Below are 22,174 nucleotides of genomic sequence, written 5' to 3' on the forward strand. Positions count from 1 at the left end.
GAAAAGGGAACCGGGTTTCTGATGAAAACCGGTCTTTGCGTTTCATCGTCTTCAGCTCACCCGAAAAGTGGTTTCCTTCCAGCATTGCGTTTTGCGCGGGCTTTTCGATCCTGATTTAAGGTCTTCCTCTATGCCCGGTGACCCGCGTGCAGGACATAAGGGTGATCCGGGGGCTCCCAAAACCCGACAGGGAAACAGAGTGTATTCTTTGTCCATTTTTTTTTTTTTTGATTGCGGCCGTTCCTCGCACGTTACTTCACGTTCCCCGAAACTTTTGCGTCCCGTATGTTTTATGTTGCAAAAACATTTTGCTGCTTAATTTGGGGTTTCCTATTTTGCTGGTTTTGCTTCGTTTTTCTCTCTCTTTCGCAGTGTGCGTGTCTGTTTTTTGTGTGTGTGTCCTGAATGTGTTGCCGTCCATCGATTCCATCCAGCACCGACAAAACCGGCTGGACACAGCACAGCATCCTGCCCGGGCGAAATAAACACACAAACTATAGAGCCACAGCAGCGAATTTTCGTCCATTTCGCTTCCCTTTGCGATGGGATTGTCCGTTGTGTCCGTGACTTCATCTCGTGATCGTGTCGACCTCTGATCCTGTTTTTTCACCCCTTCGGTTCCTTTCCGTAGTTTGGACCTTCTTTTTTCGCTTTCAACAAAATCCTGGACCACGTCGCAGGCGCTGCCGTTGTTGGCGTCCCACGTCCAACTATCGAACCGAGAGACATCAACGACACAAACGACCAGGAAACACCAGACGGTGGGCATTTTACAAAAAAAAAAACGTAAACCAGACACCAAAACCGGTGCTCCAGAAGGGATACTCTGTCGCGCCACCCGACTTGAAACCCACACGGATCCGCCGCGCCGGGACTTGATTAATGGCCGGCCGGGAGAGAGATAGCGACGATGCCATCGCAATTTTCGCACAAATGAACGACTGCAAAATTAACCATACGAAAGGTTGCGTTTGGGGCGTTTTTTTGGGATGAACAGCTTTGTTTATCCTCTTTTTTTGCCCCTCAGGGAACTCAGGGATAATGATTATTTTTACCTTATATAGTAGCTGGGAGCAGCTTCATTTGCCTTACCCCCATTCGAACCGTACCGATTGTCGAACCGCGTGCATGAATCATAACGAGCGTGGGGACACACAGAGACATAAAATAAAACTATCCCGACCGACAGCTTTTTGGTCATTATTCATACGATTTCATAAGGATAACTTGTGGTGGCCCGTTATGTGCTCCCCTTTTCTATCTCCTTGTTTTTCAATTCCCCTGGAGGTAAAGTTCGCCGTTAAGTCAACGTTTATCCGTTGTTTTACATTTATCCGCCCGAACGGTGACAGATTTTCGTAGCTGAACTTTGGATTTGGACAGGAATCCGGATGGAAAGTGAAAGTCTAATTTCCCGAGCGATGATTTAGGGATTCTATCTGATGGAGGATTAAAATTGAGGAGCATAATGCCCATTAATATGTCCCTTTCACGACACACTCTAGCTGAGCAGCATTGAGATTCGCAAATAGACGAGAACAAAAGAAAAACTCTCGAAAAGTTCGCCCAAAAAATTCGGACATCGGAACAAAACAAAAGCTACCAAGCGCAGTCAATTAATGTCCACCCGGTAATGTGTGTCTCTCTCATTTGAACATGTTTGTCATCGTTCCCATCACATCAAGTAAAGTTTTCCCCATTCTAATGAAAATGAAATCAGAAAGCGGAACCATTGCCTCTCCGAAAAATCTATTCAACTTCTACCGACCCTTGCAGGTGGTATGTCCGAGAACGGCGACTTCCCATCTCGAAAAGACCGGCCACGGCAGGATGACCTTCAGATGGGTCACAGTGACACACGCGGTGTGTGTGTGTCTAAATTGTTGTGACAGATTGAGATGTAACTTTACTCCGGGAACGTCTCCGATGGTCGCTATCTTCTCCGTGGACCGTATGTCCAGAGATGAATAATCAAAGCTGACGTGCAGCTATTAGGTGGATTTCATAATGGCTATGAGAAGAGTATTTCTGCGATTTGAAATAAGCCCACAAGACGGCCCAATCCCTCCGGTCAATTAGTGTGATGGGTTTGCTTGCGGGGGCTAATAAAAGCCGGCAGAAAATCGAATGCCCCACGGTAGATGCTGCTCTGCCATCATCTGCCCGCGTCCTTTAGGTAGACGAGTTGACGATTGCTAAGGTGATAGGTAGCAGGCGTACCTGTTAATAGCTAAGGCAGAAATAAAAACACTCCGAGCGCTAAGCTCCGGAAGCACACCACCTCCGAGGTTTTTCTGCCCACATTCAGCACTAATCGCAAACTCGCACCGGTGACGTATAATGCCGGATGAACGGCGCGAAATTAGGTCACCCGTTTGGGAAATGATTAATCGTGAACCGATACACAGCTGCCGTTTGGTTTGGATGTTTGGATGTATTTTGCATCATTAGCTGTGTAAAGTCTGGCGGCCCCGGTCTAAAAATATTCCACCTCACTCACCCCCGTTTGGTGGTTTGTGATGGGGTTTTTGGATGGTTGGATTTACATTTCCCAATCCCGATCAGGTGTGATTAATTCTGATGGGCTGGAAAATTGAACACGACATGGTTGGGGTTTTTCTTTTCTTTTTTAAGGTTGAGATTTCGAAACGAAATAATTTACGATGCACACATGTCAGCGAGCGTCGATGTCTTGATCAATACTTTTGAAGGAGATGGGCCAAACAGGCCGAGCTTCCGATACATGACTTCCGGAAGCTTTGAATACAATGCGTCATTAGAAGATTTTAAATAGAATAAGGAGTTGGAAGCACCTGGGAGATATAATGACGTTACAGTGCCTAGGAAGTTATCCTCTTTAAATTAATATCATAATAATATTACCACTTGAGAGCTAAGACTTTGTTGACGTAACCAACTTGATTCCGAGGACTCTGTCAGCAGCAGCTAATAACGTCTTATAATAAGCAAATCTTGTATCCATGTCATACAGGAAGCTGCTTGTTAAAACTCAGGATCGAAGATGTACTGAGTTTCAATTGAAGATTTGCAGCTATTATGCATTTTACGAGCCGCTAATCTGACTTGCTATCCTTCAACCGAACCGTCAATATCGCTATAATGACACCAGCCAACCTATCTCGCAAAGAAGTTTTTAGTCGTCCATGAGGCCCATGGAAGCTAATTGCGAATCAAATGAGATGGAGTGAAGGTGTTATTAAAATTTAACTTTTAAAATAAGCTATTAAGACCTAAGATTATCTTACAGAAGATTAGACAATTGGAAGATCTCTATTAACTCATCTAACAAGGTGTGATCTTGATGCAGTAAGTAAGAAGCGCTATAAAGTCTTCGTTTTACAGTCAAACTAGTTACAATGCAACGCCAATTCGAAACAAGCTTCTCCAGCTCTTTCCCGGAATCGGTAAAACATCTAACACCATGGAATCACATCCCTCCAGGGCAAAACCGTGTCTCGACGGAGACCTCGTGCCTAAACAAATAGAAGTAAAAAAAAAAACAACAACCGCAGAATTGCATTCTGTGCCACGCCCGGCCGTCCACCAGTCCAATCTAACTCACGGGCTAACTTCGTCGGTGGTAATCGGAAACCGTGTTCCGTCCGCCGCTTTTTCGAGGGCGCACAGCGAACCAGTTCCTGCTTCGAGCATTCCATCATCTCCTACATCATAAAACAAACCCCATGGTTTTTACATGCACACACGCACTCACACACCCCAAGACAGAGGGAGAGAAATAAACAAAAGAATGAAAAGCACGCCGCTACATAACACAACTACCGTTCTTTGTGTGTGACCCATCGGTTTTCAGTTTCATTTCCTTCGCTGTTTTCTAGCTTGTGTCTCCACACACAAGCACCATCGCCTAGATCTCCTCCTCCCGCAAGCTACCAAGTCAGCAGCGATCACCAGCACCAGTATAAGACTGGGCCGCGGCCTATGGCACCAAAATGCGAACGCATCGTGTTTGATTTCCCTTTCGTTTCGTGGCCCACAACAACATCAACCACCGGGGTCTGTCGTTTTCGCTAAACCGGGCCTCTCCTTCCTTTACGTCGATTAAGCTGGAGCTGTGTGTGTGTGTGTGTGTGTGTGTTTTTTTCTTCGATTTTTGCTTCCGAGCACCGACTCCGATCTGGTTGTCTCGAGACGCTCGCCGCTGAGACAGAGCGTGCTGGGGATTAGAGAAAACCCCCAAGCAAGACGGGACAGACCGTTGCGCGAAGGTTGTTGGTGCGAGATACCGGCACCGTATAAAAGCGCGTAAATTCATCGCACCACACTAAACCATTCACAGCCAGCCGAGGGTGGCTCCATCACACCTTCACACGGGCAGTATCGAACAAGCGGCATCAACGTTATGTGGCGTGTAGACAGTAGTGCGCGACGTGCGAGTTTTGTTGGGTGGTCAAAAACATTTCCTTCACCTTGCAGGTGACTTCCCAAGTTCCCAGCTGACCAGATTGACGTGTACCGTGCCTGCACCGGAGTCGGCGACTAGAAGCCGTAGAAAAAAAAGTACACAAAAAACTTCACCACGAGGAAGACACACCAACACAACCCACAAAACACACGGCAAGTCAAACAAAACAGCCAACCAAGTAAATCAACCACCCGAAAGGGCCTGCCCAAGTCTCGGCCGGACTCGGCGCGTTGGAAGAGTAAACAGAGCCGTGTTTATCACACGGTGGTGTCACACAACTACACCGAAACACGCACTTAAGGGCCCCCGTTTTTGGGTCCGCTATCGTGGCGATGCATACAGAATAATGTGCCGTGGCTCGGCAGCGAACTCCCGTTCCCGTGCCGGTTTAATATGCCGGTGGGGTTGGGTTTTTGCTACGTTGTTTAAGGTCATTTGTAGTTCCACGGGGCATGGGGAATTTTATTTACGGAACCGTGAGGAGGTCAGATCATAAAGCAAGGCACGCAAGACACGCTCCAAATACTGGGCGCAACCTCAACACCATCCCCAACACTTGGACTCGTTGGATCTTCGATCGATCGATCCGAAACACACCGAGAGACAGCGAGATAAGTAAACAATCGACACTTCAGACTTGGGAGGTCTACCGCCGTCAGTACCGGTCACCATGGGCAACTCCCTGACCCGAACCTTTCCTAATTCCATCCAATAAAATTGCACATTTTCCTCCATTTCCTTTTCTTCCTTTTTTCCTCTACACTCTCACACCGAATGGAGGAACTGCGAAGGGGCACACGGCTTTTAATTAACCACTTACCTGGATCGATTTTTTCACGATTTCCTTTTGTTTTCACGCGGCTGATTTTTTCTCTTCTTCAACTGCTGCTTTCTTACACAAAAAAACGCACACGGGGACACTTTCGCACACAGCCACAGGCACACACACACACACGCGCGTACCTTTTTATTCTCGTGTGTATATTAAGGTTGGAACCGATTGGATTTCTTTTTTTCCGGCACACGAGAAATTTTTCCCGAATTTTTCCGCTTTTTGGTGGGTGAGCTGCACCGAACGCGTGTGGTGTTTTGCAAAACTGTTGTTGATTTTCGTTGTTTCGGTTTTTTTTGTTTTGTTTTATTCTTATGGCTTTTTCGGCTTCTCTCTTTTTTCCTGCTTTTCTTCTCTCTGTTGATGTTGTAATACACTCACAAAACGCTCTACTTCTCACTGTGCTTCGACGTTAATCGACCGATTGAATTTTCACACGATATTACAGCTCTGTTGATAAAGAAGGGAAACGGGGATCAGGAGATGCAATGCGGGAACAGGACAGCACAGTTTGATGAGGATAATTGTAGAACACGAGCGTCATATGCATCTTTGGTCATAAGAATTTATGACACAAAATCCAAGAAGAAATCACAACAATACAAGAGGAAATCCCAAAGATGGACAGTACGAAGCGACTCTTACGAGTTGCGAACTATTTTATTTTAAACTATTTTTTTAACTGTTATAGAACGCCAGTACAACTGCTAAGAAGTACCAATAAAGGACCCAAAAATTAAGAATTGTTCATATGAGTCATCTTAAACTAAAACGGTAGAGCATTTGAATATTCCAAAGTTCAAGATTTGTTAAAGCAATTCAAACTAATTGCTTGATGTATTCTATCAGCTACTAAAGAGGTGACAATTGTTCTCCATCACTGTCCAACAATTTCTAATGTTAACTGTTAAGGAAATTCAACTCCAAAAGATTCGTCCAACAGGAAAACCCAGCACGCGAGACAAATAACCGTGAAAGCGGCTATTTGACACATTGCATCAATTAATTCCCTGCACGACTAGGGCGTAAGGCGTACTATCCGGTCACCAATACAACATCCAATTGAAGTCATATTAGTGACAGGGCTCAGTCCCCAAAATTGTTTGGTCCCGTTGTAGACAAATCGTTGATAAACATTTTTGAGTTTTATCTTCAATATCTGAAGTTAAAGTCCACATGAAAATTTTCTCAATTCAACTCAGACACTCTAGAAGCACTATGGGGCATATCATCTTCCCGCAAGACTTTAGATTTAGAACTTTTGAAATTTCAGCTCCGAACAGAACGTTTTTGGCTCCAAGTTTGTTCCCCACATAGACACACACACACACACACGTCGTGTTTGATTATCTTCGTCACCCAGCCAGCCCTATCATTAGCCGAGCTTCAGAGCTGAAGGTTGTCAGTGGTTGGATCTTATCAGCCGCAGTACAAAAAAAAAAGCACCACACGAGGTGGCGGGGTGGGAATCAGGAGAACCCCTTAACAAGCGGTACCGGTGTGTTGTCGATGACTTATGAGAAAACGTAAACCAAGACACACGCACTGTGTCACTTTTAGCGGGCCCCGGGCAGTTGCTTTTTTCGCTATCTTCCACTGAACGCCACCGTACACGACGACGACTCTTTACACAACGGCGATACGACGGTCACGACGACCAATAATGTCTCGCAACATCACAGGCCCTCGTTGTCGTCCACACCGTTTTTACAGCTATGGTCTATTATCTTGGCTTAATGGTGGCGGGTGACTGTGCGTTCGGGTGTTTGTGCCTTACGCACACTGGGCCATTGAATTTTCACTTTTCTTCCGGTGTTCCCAAATTGAAAAAACTGGTGTTGGGACGTTGAGAATTTTCCGACACAAAAACACACGCACACACTTTTCATGCAGAAGATTTTCACTCCTACCATTCACTAGAACACACGCTTTTTCTTTGCTCCGGTGTCACAACGCGCCAAGTTCACATTCAGCATCACAAACATGCGGGCAAAATAGGGCCGAAAAACGCTCTTTCTTTCGGACAGATCGGGCTGAAGCAGCGGGCACGATTTCTATGTGCTCAGTATTGAAAACCGCAAGAAAAGCACACTCGAAGAGCCGCTCCAATTGCAGAGGTTTGAAGTTTGCACGCGGAAGATTGGTTATTTCGATTTACTGCCACTCTCTCTCACACTACTCAGCTTACATTAATAAGCAATAAGCGGCAAAAATTTCTGCGGGGATGCGAAACAGCGCGACCTTCCGTTAACGTTGTCGCTCGTAGAACTGAATGGAATGAATGTTTTCAACGCCCGACAGACCGCGGATACAGCCCGGTTTCGGTGGTGCGCAAAATGAACCCCTGTTCATGCCGATGAACGCACGGTTCGGATCAATAAAACTAACGCCGAACGCCGAATGCCGTACCCGAACCCCGGATCGGGGGTTGGACGGGTTTTTCAAGAGGTGCTTTTGGGAGGGCTGAAGGGAGGTGTGTGGTAGAAGGGGGTGACTTTTTACGCACCCGGTAAGGGTTGTGCGAGCGATAGAGAGAGAGCGCCACACGCAAACGTCTTTTCCCTGTTCGGGAATGGCGCGAACGTTTTTCCCCTCCAGTCACTCAAACACTCGCTCTCTCACAGGCAAGAAGCAACTCATTCTCATAATAAAAAATAAAACAAAAAATCTGTTTATTTCAAGCAGCGTTTGGAAAGAAATAATTTGATTTTATTTTAAAATAACCCACACGATTACCAAAATCGGGTAATTGAAAAGAAAAAAACTTGGAAAAATCGTAAGAAAATTCAACCTCAGCTATTCTTCCGAATGTATTCACCCTTCATTTTCCGGCATTTTCAATGGGCTCTCTCGGCTTGCTTGCCCACCTCACGAACTCATTTCTCTCGTGAGTGCCCGTAAAACTCTCCCCACCCTTAAGGAAACGCTGTACAATGAAACCACGTGCACGCAGCAGCAGCAGCAGCAGCACCAGCCGGAACAGCGGGTCTGGAAAAACCGTTTTCCGCGATTCGGCTCGTGCGACACGATTTCGGTACCGGGCGCTATCGGGTCGACCATCCGACGGGTTTTTCTGCCCGCTCGTCATCCTCGGCCGCAGGACTGTCGGTGGCGTCAGGTTTCTCTCAAGAGTTCGGCAACCGTCGGCGAAAATCACGCGATCCACGGAGAGGAAAAGACACTTTTTCCGCTGACTTCATTATCCTGCACCGTGGTCGTGGTGGAAAACTGGCGAGAGTTTGCGTTCGCTTTTGCCAGCCAGCGAGTTGAGGAAATTGTCGTTTTTCGCCCTGGAGCCCTCGAGAGATATCGTAACGAGGGAACAGAAAAAAAGGACACGACACGACGATTTGTACGACCTTTCCTTCCTCTTTTGTACTTCACTTATTTCAGTTTTTTTTTTCTTCTTTTCGTGCTACAAGATACAAGAACTAGTTTTAACTTTCTAACCGCTTCGAAAAGTAGACTTCCAAGTCCAAGTGCGAACTGATGAGTTTAATAAAAATGACAGCAGTCCTCAGCGGCTAGGCCGACTGCAAGATTCCTGTTCTTTTTTTTCGGTTCGATTTCCCAACCCCACAAAATCATGGTAATGTTGTACCCCCAGCTGTCTCAGGGCTGATAGTAATGAGCCACCTTTTTTCCCTTCCCTCTAAGCTGTTTCAATGGTGAGATAGAGGCAAAAAACACTTTTTTACTCCCCCTGTTCATCCTGTCAAGAAGCTAGTTCAATACTCTCAACATTGTGTGTCCAGGTTGTTTTTTTTTTTTTTTTGTTATTTGCTATTTGCATTCACCTTTTTCATCTTATCAAACGTGTAAAAACAAGTTCCCGCCGAGTGTTCACTCTATTTCGGGAGGGAAAATAGTTCAACCGGTCAGGTTAGTTCAGGAGTTCAGGGAGGTGAGGCTGAACCGGAACCGAACCATCGCAGCAGTCTGGGAAACGAGCGAATCTTGATGCGGCCTGGTGCAGCTGATGCTTCAAACAAATGCCAGTAACCGGAAGGTCAAACTTCGGAATGGCTTCGAATGAAGATCAAATCTCGTGATCGCTTGGAGTTGTGCTTTAAAATAGTAAACGAAGTTTAAACAATATTTCCAATACTTACTCAGGCGAAGGATTGTGGACTGCGTTACGGGTGAAATGGCTGAAAGAAACAAAATGAAACAAAAAATTATTAATTATTTGTTAAACAGGAAGTTATTGCTTACTCTTGTTAGAACATGGTCCCATCAAATCTTCAATTCTCTAATGAGAATATAGATATAAATTGCGAAAAAATAATCAAAAAATGTAATGCGTTAATATCGTTCGAATTGAATTTAAACAATAAATATCAATAACCAAACGTGCACAAAAATTAGCCAAAGCCTTTTTAAGTATGCCTTGTTGTTGGGGTTAACTAAGTAATAATCGGGTTTAACTACTTTACAAATGAAAAACAAGGGTAAAATAAGCAAATATGTAAATATAAAAATGCAAACCAAAAGAAAGTAATAGAAAAGTAATAAAAAATTTAACAAAATTGAAAGAAAAACAGCATTTTGAATATTATTTTTCACCTCAAAAAGACATTAAACGTTTAAATTTTTATTGACAAAAAACGTCGAAAAAGATGTAAAAAAAGTTTAGAAAAGAAAAGATAACTAAATGTTCTAGTATATAAAAGTATATAAAGTAAGAGATAAAGTAAAAGCAAAGAAAAGAGCAAATGAAAATGAAGATCGTATCAAGAGTAAAGGAAAAGCTTTATCCTTCCCGTAATACTGGAAATATTAGTAAATGAATAAATAAATAAATAAATAATTAAATAAATAAATAAAAACATACAAACATAAATAAATAAAGAAATAAGTAAATAAATAAATAAATAAATAAATAAGTAAATAAATAAATACAAAAATGAATAAATATATAAATAAATATTAAAAATAGTCTTGATTAAAAAATTTGTTAAATAGCAATAGCATGAATAAAAAAAGAGAAAAAAAATTGTCAAATAATTCTTGAGCCCATCCAAGAGTTAACCTTCTTCTCATAAACTTATTCGTACAAAATTGTTCAAAGCGCTTAACATATTGTAACGATGCGTCACCAACGCTCCAAACTAACGAACGAACGCGAACAATTATCATAACGAGTCGAGGTCGCACCATCCACAATCAACCATCGCTGGGCAATGCCATTGGAGCACCAACCAGAGAAAGCACCAGGCATTTGTCGTTTTGGCGGAAAATTTAGTTCCACGGCCACCCGGCTCAGGATAAATATTGCCCACCCACGCCATGGTGACCGGCTCCCAACCGAACCGACGCAACAATTAGCGCCGATTACGATCGGTCCAAACGCGGAATGATAATGCTGCGTAAGGATGATGGCTACGGGATGGAGGATCCCTTACCAGGACCCCGGACATTTACCCTGGTATCATCACCCAGCGGTCCTCTTTCTTCAGTCTCGCGTTGCGTTTGTCGCCGTATTTGACGCAATTTTCCACTTTATGGCATCAATTTCACGCCACCTGCCCGGGTGCAAAAAGCCACGGTATCCTTCCCATAAAGGAAGAAGAACTGAAGAAGGAGGAAGAGGACGAACAACACCCTTACCTTCGGTACGAAACGACGGACCCAGAAGCACTTCAACGACGCGTTGCCCACCTGCTCGGCGTTGCCAGCGCGCTGTTGTCCATTGTAATTTGCACCAACAATCTTGTCCTTGAGAAATGAAACGACATGTCCAAATCCTAGCTATAACTATTCTCGCGATGGAATTGGTCTTGGCCCAGTCTGGTTGGGTCTGGGAATGTGTGGCGGGGACCAAAAACTGCTAAGAAAATGCAAATCCCCTACGGTGTCTTACACCTCGACAACGGGACACCAACAAACCGAATAAAAATCTTCAGAACTGGCTGTGGGCCTCGGCAAAGGCTTCTCGATTTGCTTTCACTGTACAAGATTGTACGCTGTCGTAGTTCTCCATTATCGCTTAATTCTTTTATCAATTTTTTAATCCCGACCCGTAAACTTGCCGACAAATCCGGAATCTGCAATCTTTTTTTGTTTCCAAATTTCGTACCCAAAATATCTCAATGCTTAGCACAAGAGAGAAAATGAAGCAAAGCCCCAAGGAAAATTGTGTGTGTTGGTAATCAAAGATTCACATCATACCGCACAACAGAATCAAAGTATTCAAAGTCCCCATTTTTCCAGCTGACGGTACGCTACATACCATCAAATGGACAACAAAAAGAAAACCAAACGGCTATCGGGAGGGAAAATTTCCACCATGATACACATTTACCCCAACCCACCGGCCGACCATCATCATCTGTGTCCGTATCTTTATTTGGCACACCGTTATCATCTATTTTCATCTTTGTCGTCATGTTTATATTATCGATGTCAATTTGCAGGTACAGGCAAAAGGGGGAGCGAATAGGAAAATTGGACGGGAAAATACCGAAAGAAAGCGATGAAACGAACCTGGTTTTTATAGAAGAATAGGAAGGAAAGCATTACAAAACTATTCGAAAATGAAATTTAAAAAACATATTTTTAAATAAATTTGATACAAGATAAAAACAAAGCTAACACTACAATAGCAAACACAACATGAAGAACAGAATCAATTCAAGTCAAATCTTTCAACCCTAGCTGCTAAACGCATCCATTACCCTTCATGGTACAAAATCAGGATACAACCGAGCACTGCTGTTTAACGAACAACGCTCAACACATTCACCAACACACCCGAGCCGTGAGTACGTGAGAATTTTCCCAACTACGTCTCATATTCCATGTGAGAACAATTCTTCTCACTCGCTTCAGCTAACTCACAGTCACTCATCTCATCACTCACTTTCCAGTGAATGTGAGGACTTGCTTCGGCTAGTAACGTTTCTTCCTTCATCTCTTCGGCATTCGACGAGCAAAGGGAAAACGGAATAGTGGTTTTTCCTCGAACATCTTCGGGCCACACACATACACAAACAAATACAAACACCCGTTCCCCCCGGTTAAACGCTTCTTGTATGCGTGCGGAAGTATTTTGCTCCGTGTTCCCTCCTTCTCATTCTAGCGCTCTCTCTCTCTTTTCGTCTCTCCTCCGCCAAGAAGCGGAAAAAGGCATACTCCGGGCTTGGAAAAAGCGATTTTTCCATTGCAAACAGAATGTGGAAAAATTCGGCATCTTCTTCTGGGGTGCGTGAAAGGGGAAGGGTAGCTGAACGTGGAGAGGTGATGTAAAGGAATGAAGCGAAGACGATTCCTCTGCGTAATCATTACCGGTCGGTGTGTGTGTGTGTTTCCTTTTTCGTCGCCGACGTTCACTTGTTCACTTTGAGTCCCCGGAAAATTGGCACGAAAAAAGAAAACGAACGATGCCCCGTCTAGAGCGAAAGTCGATGTGGCGTGAGGTAGTGTGAGGGGTTTTTGCCCATTTTTCGGGACTTTCTTTTCCCGTTGCCGTGCGTACTACCCTCCCGTGACGTGTTCAATGACTTTTCCCAAGGAAATCGATGTCTCACTATTTATCGATATGTCTTCTGACAGAGGAGACAGAGGAGATCTGTATGTTTGCCGATGGGATGGATGATGGCATTCAAAGCGTTTAAGGTGAATGTTGTGAACCTGAGCAGAATATTGTGCACCGGTTGCATCTTTGACCGGACCGGACGGGTTTTGAGAGTCAATTCGTTTAAGAAAATTAAAATTTAAGAAAAAATTTATTGCAGTACGAAAATGGAAAAAAAATGTTACACTATAAACCTTTAAACTATAGAATAGTTAATAGAAGTCGAATAAATAAATTAATCATAAACTCAATGTTTTGGATAACAATCCAACTAATAAAATGAGAAAAATTAAAACAAAAACACACGTACAACAACAAAAATAATAACCAAACAGAGCGTAAAAAGTAAATACAAACTAGGTAACATAAAACATGTAGATCCAAAACAAACAAAAAATGAAAAGAAAAGTTTACAAATCCTTAAAAATAGTATTTAAATCGTGACGACAATGCTTGAAAACAACAAAACGTCAAAAAACAAAACAAACAAATGCTTGAAAACAACAAACATGAAATGATAATTTTTTTCAATAAGTGCAAAGAGAGCATATGAAAGAGAAAACAAAAAGGATACGAAGGACACAACTAGTCCAACACAAGTTGGAGACATAGTTCAAATATAATGTTACTCAAAAAAATTATATATTTTTAGAAATTTTGCGTCAAAACTCAAAAATTTGCATCCGAAGTTTTACTATAATTTAAGAAAATGGTAGAAATTTATTTACATTATTCTGGACCTGTAATTTTTAACGCGGTCCGGTGGGCGGTCAGTTGGCTGAGGCGACAGCACAGCCGGTCTTCACATGGCAGGACCGGGGTTTGAATCCCATCTAGCCTTCTTTGTTACGGGCAAAATCAAGTCACAGAAAGCCAGAAATGGCAGGCCGAAGCCTCACGAGGTTGTAGTGCCAAGGAATAATAAGAAGCTGTTTTTTACGATTTTTAAAGTATGATTTGCAAAAAAATTGATTTTTTGAAGTGGCTTTATAGGACTTGTTTATAGGAGTGGCAGCTTACAACCCAAGGATACTTTTTTTTATTCATGAGGAACGGCCTAACCGAATTGCTTTTCAAATTGTATTAATGTGCGTTAAAATATGAAAATAAAACCTTTTGCCTAACTTAATTTTCACCTTTGCAGCTCGGTAGTAGATATGACGCCGGTCTTCACATGGCAGGTCCGGGGTGGTTCAAATCCTATCTGGGCCGGTCCCCCATAATGAGGACTGACTATCCAACTATTCGCTATCAATAAATCTAGTAATCCAGGAATGGTAGGCATCACCTAAAGGATCGTTAGGCCAAGAAAGAAGAAGAGAACTTACAGCTTCCAAATTGTCTAGTTATTATCAAAAAACTAGTGGCCTTATTGTTCTGTTACGCACTGTGCAGCAATACGGCACTGTAACACTGAATAAAACTAAATGATGTAAAAATTTTAAATACTGTACAAAAAAAATAAATATTTATATGGGCAAAAATACGACACTATATCATTCACACAGCAGGACTGGGGTGCAAATCCCATCTAGAACGTTCTCCTGTAGGCAGTACAACAAAACTACCCGGTTGCTATGGATAAAATCAAGTCACAGAAAGCCAGTAATAGTAGGCTGAGACCTTTCGAGGTCGTAGTACCTAGGAAAAAGATAACGTTGTTAAATTAAATAAAGATTAAACTTGAAAATCAAGCAAGGCAGTCCATCAAATACAAAATATAAAACATAATTTCGTTGTAGTTTTATTGTACAATAATCACAAATTGTGATTTCCAAGAGAACTGTTAAAAATAACCCTAAAAAAATTAAAACAACTATGAACTTAGCTAAGAGTACGAACTTTATGAGGAAAACTAACCAACTAACTCGAGCAAGCATGATAACTACACGAAAAGGATCGAGGACAAACAATCGAACATATATCCTCACATCGAAAAAAAAATTAAAAAAAAAACACATAAAAAGACGTTAACATTATAGCATTGCTGCGGATAATGTCCCCCCAGAATGAGACATAAATATTCAACCGATAATTTCCCATTTCGAACCCGAAACCAATGCGCCGGCATTCGTGGCACACCATATGCGACCGACATCACACGAAAGGGAAAACAATAGACAACAACCGGCAGGGTTTCTTTCGTTCGTCCTGCGATACGTGCCTCAATTTTCCAACGCGAAAGCCACGAACCGGGCAGCAGTGGAAAACTTAAGCCTCCACCGCCATAATGTACTGGCGGTAGTGCACCGTTAAGCTCCTCATTTTCTCCTGTTAGCTCACTTAGTTCGAAAATGCGGTCGTTTGACGACGCTCGGAAGAAGAAGCCCGGAAAATAAGGGAAAAATGCACACCGTGAGACAGAATCGAAAACAAAACCAAAAAAAAACTACCTTTTGCCAAGACACAGGAAAACACATTATACCGAAAGACCCAAAGTGATGAGGTTGATGATTCGATTAATATTCCGATCGTGTATTATGACGTTCTTTTTTTGCAGGCTTTTTCCCCGGCCATTACTGTCTCACTTTATCAGATATCCCTCACTCACACTCTTCCAACGCCCGCCGAATGCGCATCTTTCCAAGGGCAACCGTTAAACTCGTCTTCTTGTCAATGCAGCATGTAGCAGTTTTCCTATGCTGTTTGTGTCCATCTGCCCGGCACTACTATCACTTACCAACGGAATGCCCGTTTTCGGGGCACGATTCGTACGCAAGCAAACCGTTTCCCTGGGTTACACACCACGCACAAAAAGAGGGGTTTAAAATGACAAATTGATTTAGTATAAATAATTTCAACCTCCGGCCTCGATTTTCCCCGCGGCTTGCGAATTCGAAGGTCGGAAAAAGGTGCCCTGTTGTGCATTAAAAAGCGTAGCGTCACGATTTCCATCCCAAACGTAAGACAATAGGGAGGCGGAGGGTGGCGGGGTTATTTTCCCGAGGATGGAAAACCCATCCCAAAATAAAACGGAAGGAGGTCTTTTCTTCGCTCGGTACGCGTCCAGACGATTTAGATGAAAGTGAAAATCCAATTGAACCCCTAAACTAGCCTCTTGCAGGTGTGAGGATCCAGAGCGTGCTGTGGTTTGGGACGGGAAAAACAACACACACACACACCCTTTCAATTTCCACCTGAAGAAAATCCGAAACGTCCGAGACTGGTGGGTGGTGGGTCGCATACTACCCCACATACCCAGTAAAAGGGTTACCGGTAGTAAAAATCTGTGGAAAATCCTCTATCTTTCCTTTCGGTGTCAAAAGGTGTACGACCTGTCTGCCAACCACCCCCAGCAGAATGGTCCTTTCCATCTCCTCCTCGTCCTCTCGACCGGTGACCCTAATTCGGGTCAGTAGAAGCGAGGAGGGTGTGTGAAGGTACAAATTATAGGATTAATTTCCGCACCTTCCGCATTTCTTAATATTGACAGTTTTATTGCCGGCACTGATTAATTTCATCCACTTTTTGGTCCCACGGGTCGGTGCGAAAGCTTGTTTCTTGTGAAATGGAACAAGAAGGGCGTCGAAGGCAGAGTAGCAGGGAAGGCAGTTGGGGACCCAGTTTAAAAGATGATTTTGTAGCCCGCAAGGATGAGGGAATGATTTAGGAAGGCGAATCAACACCACCAGTTCTAGAGGCATAAACTTTGCATTTCCGGGATTGGATCGGAAGGTATTTTTGGGGGTTAAATTTGAATGTTGACCTCACAACCTCATACTTCATGCAAAGGATTGGGAAAGGGTCCTTGAAGCGTTTCGAGGTTAATGGTTACTTAAGAATCTAGGAGGGGATATTGCACCAGCAAGTCTTAATTCTAGGGAAAAGTGCATACGGTTGTTTAATAATCTAAAAACAAATAATGACATTCAGAACACATTCACTTAGAATTGTCTCGGTTTTATTGTCTCGGAATTGTTGCGAGAGTAAGAATAAGTATACTAAACAAAAAAACTCGGCTGTTCTATCTTGGATAATAGTTTCAATCTTAAACTTTTCGACATAGCAATACAACCAGCAATTCTTCCTGTGAGGTATCGCACTGCCCCGCTCCAATCGCCTCCGACGTTGGCGATTCTAGCTCGATGGGTCATCGGAAGGGAGCGGGTACGTAGGTGCAGAGCCCGAGTCCGAGATCACACAGATCACCAGCAACGAAAGCAGCAAGAGCAGGTGGCCTCTTCGCTACCAGACTTCTTCCAGAGCGCCGAAAGCAGAATGGACGAGCTGCGGCGCCGTTCGATGTCATCTTACAAGGACGTTACCGTCATTTTCACTGTACAACTTCCGGAGGTAGTACCCAACAGAGTAACATCGTCCCCGTTAACGCCCGTTATAAGGACCCAGATCCCGTCCCCCACCACGCCTCGACAGCGATATGTGGGAGAGATGTGGGCTGCGCACATCGGGGGTTTTAATCGGTAAGAATCTGGCATGCGGTCTTCCCCCATCGGGAGAAGATTTCCCACCATGTAAAACAAAAAAAAGTAATTCTTTCTGTCATTGTGTGTTGAATTTCTGCAAAAGTAACTTTCGAAATATGCTTAAAATCGAAATAAACTTAAAGCCCACGGTTCGTCATCCGGGATAAGATTTTCACAAAATATTCTCCATTGTTTCGACTCTTCTTGTGATTCAGATCGTCAGATAGCAGATGTGTTTTGCTTCCTTGGAATGATCATTACTTAGCATTACAGCCTAAGTAGCGATATTCGAAGTTGAATAGCTCTTTAGAGTGGCTTATTCTATGTATTTCATAAATATTTGTGTCACGCTAATATCTGTGGCATATTGATATCGGTGATCCTCGGCTATATTGACAAAAATACACTGCATGTTCTCTTCAATCAGCAACCGTATTCTTCGTATTTGTATCTTTGATCGTATTTTGGGAAATATGTGTACCTTCTTCTTCTTCCTTGGCACTACAACCTCGGGAGGTCTTCTCGGTCTGCTATTTCTGTCTTTCTTTGACTGGACCGGACTGGTCTGTAGCTGGATAATCAATCCTGCGTACGAGAAGGCGCTTGGGATTGAATTTGATATCCGGTCCTGTCGTATAAAGACTGGCGGTGCCATCGCCTCCGTACCATCTCAAATTATAAGTAACAGTGTGAGTAAAATACGAGATTTTCGAGATGTTTCGCGGTTCATAGATCCTGACGTTGGTCTATATTGCAAGGCAAAGATGATTGAGTCACGTGTTCAAGTTGACAGACTCACACACACTCACGTGTTCAGGCAGACATATTTATGAAGGATGATCGATCATCCAAAACTAATTAGGTATTCACTCTTATGACAGTCAGAACTTACTGTGACCCTTACTGTGACGCTCTTCTACTCGTATGACTTCATAGCCTCTGTCAGGCTTGTCCTCATATGTTTACATATTCCTTGAACGTTTGACGAAAAAATTGATGTATTAAAGTTTCATTTAATTAAAGTAATTAATTTTTTTGGTCTTTTTCGGTAGTTAAACATAAATTATTGGTTAATTCTCTTAAACTAAATACTTCTTATAGTTATTGAGGACTCGTGCTGAAAAAAAAGACAATGTTCGACACATCGCAAAATTGGAGAATAAGCAGTCAAGTTAAGAGAAAACTATTCGCCCAACAGCTTAAGAGCCTCATTAAATATTTCCAATTACTGCTCGAGCTACAAAAGCATGTCCTCTAGCTCTTTATTAACCCAGTGACCTCATTCCGTGGTCAAGATGAAAATTAAACAAAGAAAATTAGCTTTCATTGGACCCATTACCGGTTTTGCTCGGTGGCAGATTTAAAGATTCACTGAATATGCTGGACTCCGAACACAAACGACAGCCGATCGTTTGGATAGCGACTCCACACACACACACACTAAGGGATACACAATCGACGACAAGCAGTGCGCTGCAAGTGACAGCAAGCTTTCCACGAACGGAATGCCATTTTCGCACAATTTGCTTGACTTTGCCCGTTCCGCGACTGGAAAATGGGAACCCGAACCCATCCTTAGCTTTTCATTTGACGGACAGGATGGTTTCCCTCAAGAATGTTCCGCATTGCCAGATTTTTTTTTTTGTCTTCTCTCTTACCCAACCGATCGCCTTTACTACTGTCCGCTTGGTATTACTCTTTTTTCCGCTTAACTCCTAAAGCCATTTTGAGTTTAGCTTCGGTTAAACTGCTCACACTCCGGTCGGTTCCATTTCGTGCTTGCCCACTTCTTCTTCCGCGAACATTGATAACAAGCATCTAAAGAAAAGTCAGATAAAAATCGATTACGAATAAGCTACCGAAGGCCGAATGCAGCTCAGTTAGCTCAAGGCCCTGCGGCTCACATTACTCTAGGTAAGGCACAAACCTAAATCGTAGAAGCAGCACACAGCAACAACAAAAAAAAAGGACGAACGAAGGCAAAACAAGTGAAAACGCTTCCGAAGCATACCATCAATGGGAAAACCCACCCTCCGGAAAAGGGTTTTGGGATGGGCGATAGCAAAAAACACAGAGCTGGCTTCAGGGGGTGGGCACCGATTCCTGGTGCGGGCGCGATGGAAATAAATAAATTGAAATCTATTATTTCTGTACTCAGCGAAAATCGTTTGCCTTTTACTGGCAACGATGGTACTTACTCCATTTATTTTACTCCCTTTTTTTCTACTTCCAGCGCACGGCGGGAAAAAAAGCTCCTGCCGAGAGAGCTAAGAGCTAAATCGACTCGATCGTACCGAACAAGACGTTAGCATCCTTTGGTGGGTGAAATGTTTTTTTTTATCCTCTTCTTCTCAGGATAAAGATAAAGAACAGCGGCCGACAGGGAAAGCTGAGGAAAGGGGCAGGCACATTCCCCCATTGCCAACACAGATTGACTGACGAACCATTGGTAGCATCACCGCCGCCAATCGGTCTTGATCTCTTTGCACAACTCTTTTTTTTCGTTTTTCGTTCGTTGTTGCTCCCGCGTGTCTTGCTTATCCCGATGGAATTCTTCCTGCCTAATAATGTGGTAGCGTCGGTGTTTTCCGGGTTCGTTCTACAGCCAGCGTTTGCCGGAAGCGTTTAATCGACCATAGCAGGGAGCGGAGGGACAAAAGGTGTCAAACAGCTTTAATGCAATCTGTTGCATGACAATTGCAATTAAAATTTTATCAAATTGATGTTTTTCGAGTTGTATGCAGACTTCATTTTATTTTTCAATATATGTGTATCTTCTTCAAACGTTTGAATATTTTTAGATGGCTGTTAATTTTACACATTGATTTTTTAACATTTTTTATGTCCTACTTCTTTGCGATCTGTTTAAATAAGCTGTGATGCGACAACGGCATCTGTCTTCATACGGCAGTACCAGGGTTTTAATCCCATCCAAACTGTTCCCCCCGTATTGAGGACTGACTATCCAATTACGTGGTATCATTAAGTCTAGTAAGCCAGAAATGGCTGGCATGACCCAAGAGGCTGTTTGGCCAAAAAAGAAGCAAAAAATTCGACATATATTGACATGTATTTTTGCATCTTCTTTTCATCTTTTTTACGATTTTTATAGTGTTTTAGGCAGCTGTTACACAACGCAAATTTATCTCTAATTTCTACACATTTTCTGTTTTCAAAGCGTACCATAAATGCTGTCCGAAAAAATGAAAGCACTCGTTACATGTTTTTTTTTTCTTCTGCTTTGTTAGTTTACAATCTCAACAGGTCTTACAGGGTTTCCATCCATAGGATGGAGTTGTTGAAACACTCAGGGATATTTTTCAAATATAAAGTGTAATATTGCCATCCTGTTAGGGAATTTTGCAATCAGTTATTGGAACCTTGCATTTAAATTTGAGGAGAGATTCGAAGAGCAGCCATATCTCTGTCGAGTTTTTGGTTGAACCCTTCTTTTTCTTCCCGGCACTACAACCTCGAGAGGTCGAGAGGACTTAATTTTACCCGTAGTAAAGAAGTCAGGAGGCCCTTTTGAACCCCGGTCCTGTACCGTGCGAAGACCGGCGCCGCTGTCGCCTCAGCCACTGGACCGCCCCTACTAAACTTGTTTAAGCCCTAATGAACTGTCATCGGCTTCTTTTAAATATTGTCCAAAGAGATGAAATTGTTTTAAAAGAAAAGCCAAACGAAACACAAGCATTAAAATAAGTTCCGTTGTAATTAATATGTTGGTGCCAGTAAAACAACACATAAAGCAAATTAAATTTATGAACCATCGCTCGCTGTATGCCTACTGTATGTTTTCTAAGGTCTGTTGTAATAGGTCTGTGGCAAAGGAACATTCAATGAAGGACATTCAAGTAAGCTCTAGCCATTAGATCAGGTGCATCTATCTCACCGACGAGGAGCTTAGACAGCAAAATGCATTGGGAATTATCATTATATAGATGATATGGATATTACATCCTTATCACTTATATAGAGCGAAACCCTGTAACATGAAAGGAAACGAACATTCCTTCACATCATAAAGCATCGGAACAAACGTTTAGAAACGGTTTGACACATTTGATAGCTAAAATTAAAATAAAATATAGACATCGTACAACGTCTGTCACATTTCGCAACACTCTTCTTATTATGCATTTTATCAGCTTAAACGCATAAATAGACACCTCCCTCCTAATATACACACAAATAATCTTATTCATTTTTTCAAAAAACATTTAACTTTTTTTTTCAACGGAAAACATCACCTTATCATTCCCTTGCACAAAAAACCGATCAAACCGAAACAAAAACCATACCCGAAACGAGAGGATAAAAATGTCACGGCAAAAACCTCCTCCCGTATGGCAACCTCATCCGTACTGGCTTGATTCTCAATTTGATTGCGATAATTTAAAATTGCAAAATAAATTTAATCCCATCGGAATACATTTATCGACGATGATTGGTTCGACCGCACACACACACACGCGTGGTCATTCCTGCAGCTCTTAACCCACAGCAATGTACGAACTGAATGCAAGATTTCATGGTGAGGTGAAGGCAAAAAAAAAAGAGCTCGTACCTGGTGAGGCCCTTGGGTTGGTTTATTTTCTGTCATTTCGAATCGATTGCGATCCGTGGAGTCAATTTGGAGTAAAAATTATCCTCTTTCCCCGTTTCAGTCTGTTGTGCTGGAAACGCCTTCACACGATGATCCGTTCACGTACGATCGTTTCTTCGCCCAGCTCTGACTCCCGGAGCGTATTTGGGGAATTAAATTCATTCCCTGTTAGAATGTTGCAACCCGTGCTGCTCCACTCCCCCAGTCCAGTTAATCCTCCCAATCGGAGACCCTTACCAACATAAATCCTTTTTAAAACGAATCCTTAAGAGACAGAAAAACAACCAGC

At 42.8% G+C, this 22,174-nt stretch overlaps 1 protein-coding gene across 1 annotated transcript in view; it reads right to left on the bottom strand.

Moving 5' to 3' along the window:
• The window catches only part of LOC118503504 (ankyrin repeat domain-containing protein 17), a 310,759-nt gene extending 303,183 nt beyond the window's left edge, over window positions 1-7,576 (bottom strand). The window contains exons 1-2 of the mRNA XM_036036847.1: window positions 7,465-7,576; window positions 5,265-5,726 (exon numbers count right to left, since the gene is read on the bottom strand). The gene's annotated coding sequence lies outside the window, so the exon portion shown is untranslated. The remainder of the gene's footprint in view (window positions 1-5,264; window positions 5,727-7,464) is intronic.
• Between the last annotated feature and the right edge of the window lie 14,598 nt (window positions 7,577-22,174).

Source organism: Anopheles stephensi, chromosome 2 (genome assembly GCF_013141755.1).
Source record: "Anopheles stephensi strain Indian chromosome 2, UCI_ANSTEP_V1.0, whole genome shotgun sequence".
Classification (NCBI taxonomy): Eukaryota; Metazoa; Arthropoda; class Insecta; order Diptera; family Culicidae; genus Anopheles; species Anopheles stephensi.